Below are 3,850 nucleotides of genomic sequence, written 5' to 3'. Positions count from 1 at the left end.
CATCTAAGAGTGGAATTGTTGAGTCATATGGTAGTTTAATGTCTAATCTTCTGATAAATCACCAAATTATTTTCCAAAATATCTGCACCATTTTATACTCCTACCAGCAATGAACCAGGGTTCCAATGTTTTCACATCCTTCCCAATACTTATTTTCCATTTTTTCTGGCTATCCTAGTGCGTGTGAAGCGTTGTTTACTAATATTTTTAAACAGAAAAGTCATATAAGATTTATACAATCTTGTTTTAAGAAATTCAAGCCCAAAGCATGTTAAAAGGAAGAAGTCCATTTCACTAAAGCCCCCTCCTTCTGCTCCCCAGAGAAAATCACTGTTAAAAGTTTGGTGTGCATCCTTTCAAAACCTGTTCTCTGTATTTATATTCTTATATAGGCATGAATGTAAAATTATACATAATGTATATATACATTATGTAGTTAATATCAATTTCCATCCTTCTTTCCACCCCTTCCACTGTTCTTTCTGTTAGAGAAATTCCACCCCTGAAATCTTACCCTATAGCTTACCCCACTGGTTATAATGTGGTCATTGATGTCCTGTAAGAACAAGCTGTGTTGACTAGTTTTATCACTAGCAGCAGAATTTTAGTATCTTTCTCATGGAGAAGGAAATGGCAACGCATTCCAGTATTCTTGCCTGGAAAATCCCATGGACGGAGGAGCCTGGTAGGCTACAGTCCTTGGGGTCACAAAGAGTTGGACATGACTGAGTGACTTCACTTTCACTTTCATGCAGAAAATATCACCTAGGAAGTCTTGGGTATATTTCCCTATCACATATACTAACAATTCTTTATGCTCCTTTCCTTCTTTGAAATTGCTTCATCTAGGGAAAAAAAAGAAAAAAGAAAGATTTTCTCCCTCTTAAAACAAATGTCCAACAGTTTCAAATGAGTAGCAGGTAGTATTTGAGAAGACATTGCCGTCTGCTGGCTGTATTAGTTGAGGTTCTCCAGAATAGAAGGTTTTATATATATAAATCATCACTTATTGGTTTTGTTTTACATATATATACAATACATACACACACACACACACACACATATATATATATATATATATATATATATATATATATATATGTAGAGAGAGAGAGAGAGAGAGATAAAAAGACAGACAGGGACAGATTAGCTGGAAGGATTATAGAAGCTGACTTGTCTCAAGATCTGCAGGGTGAGTCAGCAAGCTTGAGACTCAGGAGAGCTGATGGCATACGTTTTAGTCTGAGGGTGAAGATCTAGAAATGAGGACAGCCAGTGGTGTGGTTCCAGTCTGAAAACTGGCAGACTCAAGACCCAGGAAGAGCCAGAGTCCCAGTTCAAAGAAGAGATTCTTTCTCTGTGACTCAGTGGAATTGTCAGCCTTTTTTGCTCTACTCATGCCTTCCACTGATTGAATGAGACCCAACCATGTTAAGGAGAGCAATCTGCTTTTCTTAGTTCATAGATGTAAATGTTAATCTCATCCAAAAACATCATCATAGAAACACCCAAAATAACGTTTGACACTCCATGATTCAGTCAAGTTGACACAAAAAATTAATAATTGGACTGGTCATATGAACTGCTTTGGAGACCAAACCCATAGCAGAAAGCTGTGGTGTATTTAAGCAATTTCCTTGATAGGTGTTATAAGCAATCAAAATTCTAAGTAAGAAATTAAGAATAGAAAAACATGTTAATCAACCCAGAGAGAAAAAGAATAAGCTCAATCATCTAGTTTTCACTTAAAAGTATTTAAGCTAATTGAAACAAGGAGCACGTTGTCTTAGACAGCAGAGTGATAGAGTAGAAATATCATGAACTCTAGAGCCAGAAACTCTGAGCTTGAGTCTTGGCTGCTGTGCTTAACCTTTCTGAGCCTCAGGTATTTTATCTGTAATATGGGGTAATAATAGTTCCTGCCCAATGCTGATGATTCAAGGATCAAGATTGCCCCAATTCTTTATGATTTATAAAGGACTAAGAGTTTGGGATATCGTGGGTCTGGGTGTTATAGACCACTGTCTGTAGAATGATTGATTAATTCTGACTATGGATGAGGAAACGACCAGAATTTGGGAGAAAAAAATAATAATGACATTTTGAGGTTTACAACAATGACAGCCAAGCGTGGGTGGACATCAAACATGAACTTAGATTAGAGGACCTGAGAAAGCAGACTCCAGGAAGAAAAAGGAAGAAAGCAAAATAGCACACAACACAATTTGCAGCACTACTGCTAAAGACTCTAGAAGGGAAGAGGACTCTGAAAAAGGAAGATTGTAAAAAGGGGAAATCTGCTTTCATTACTTCAAATTCCACAGCAAATACTATCCCAGAAATTTCCCAATCCCAGATAATGCAAATATGACTTTTAAAAGTCAGCCATGTGGCTATGCAGGGAAATGAGCTCATATTACAGAAAGATATATACTTCCACCCTTGCTCCTATACGCAATTCTCAACACAGCTACCAGTGTGATACTTTTCAGTACAATGCAGGTTATCTTCCTGCTCAGTTCTCAGTGATGATAATCCACTGTCTGCAAAATATAACCCTTACTTATGGGGTTTATGAGGCCTTACCTTATCCAACCCCTGCCTTCTGCAACCTGACATTTTTCGCTTTGTTCACTTTGCTACAGCCACATAGACCTCCTCACTGTTCCACAGGCCTTTATACTTGGCGTTCTCTCTACTGCAGTACTCTTTCCCCAGATCTTCTCATGGCTTCAGGTCTTTGCTTGAATGTCATCCCCACAGTCAATCCTACAGGAAATCACCCTGAATTGGAGGGACTGATGCTGAAGCTGAAGCTCCAATACTTTTGGCCACCTGATGCAAGGAGCTGACTCATTGGAAAAGACCTTGATGCTGGGAAAGACTGAAGGCAGGAGGAGAAGGGGATGACAGAGGATGAGATGCTTGGATGGCATCACCCACTCGATGGACCTGAGTTTGAACAAGCTCAGGGAGATGGTGAAGGACAGGGTAGCCTGGTGTGCTGTAGTCCATGGGGTTGCAAAGAGTCAGACACAATTGAGCAACTGAACAACAACATCCCCACAGAGAGTCCTTCCCTGACCATCCTGTCTAAAATAGCAACCCTTCATCCTTTTCTATCTTCTTTTCTCGCTTTATTTTATTGAGATCATTTTTCCATCTCCTTCATCAGAATGTAAATCCCGTGAGTATGTATTTTGTTTACTTAAGGGCCTGAGTCAAAATAGATGCTCATTATTGCTGAATAAATGACATGCTGTGCTGTGCTGTGCTTAATCGCTCAGTTGTGTCTGACTCTTTGCAACCCCCATGGAGCCCACCAGGCTCCTCTGTTTATGGGGATTCTCCAGGCAGGAATACTGGAGTGGGTTGCCATGCCCTCCTCCAGGACCTTTCCAACCCAGAGATCGAACCCAGGTCTCCCACACTGCATGCAGATTCTTTACTGACTGAGCCACCAGGAAAGTCCAAGAACACTGGAGTGAGTAGCCTATCCCTTCTCCAGCAGCTACCAGGGAAGGGGAAAATGATAAATAAATTGAAAAGATAGAATGAAAGATAAGAGATACTGCTTGATTTTTTTTTTTAATAAAAGCAATGGTATGAATCCCAAAGAACCATTTCAGGAAGGCTAGACCTGAAAATGGATTGAAGCTTTCAAAAATTGCTGAAGACAAATAAGTAAAAGGCCTTTTAATCAGTATGGAGAAAGAAAAACTTCTTAAAGAAAATAGATAATCTTTTGTTAGTATTTTCCCTCAAGAAGATTGACTTTCAAGCTAATAAAGGCTAAAAGGGTTGGGAGAGGAGGTCTAGACAGGGACAGAGACCTCGTGGTAGAGATTCC

Source organism: Bos grunniens, chromosome X (genome assembly GCF_055505025.1).
Source record: "Bos grunniens cultivar Pamir isolate PY7600 chromosome X, Bosgru_T2T1.0, whole genome shotgun sequence".
Taxonomy (NCBI): domain Eukaryota; kingdom Metazoa; phylum Chordata; class Mammalia; order Artiodactyla; family Bovidae; genus Bos; species Bos grunniens.
This window is presented reverse-complemented; position numbering follows the sequence as displayed.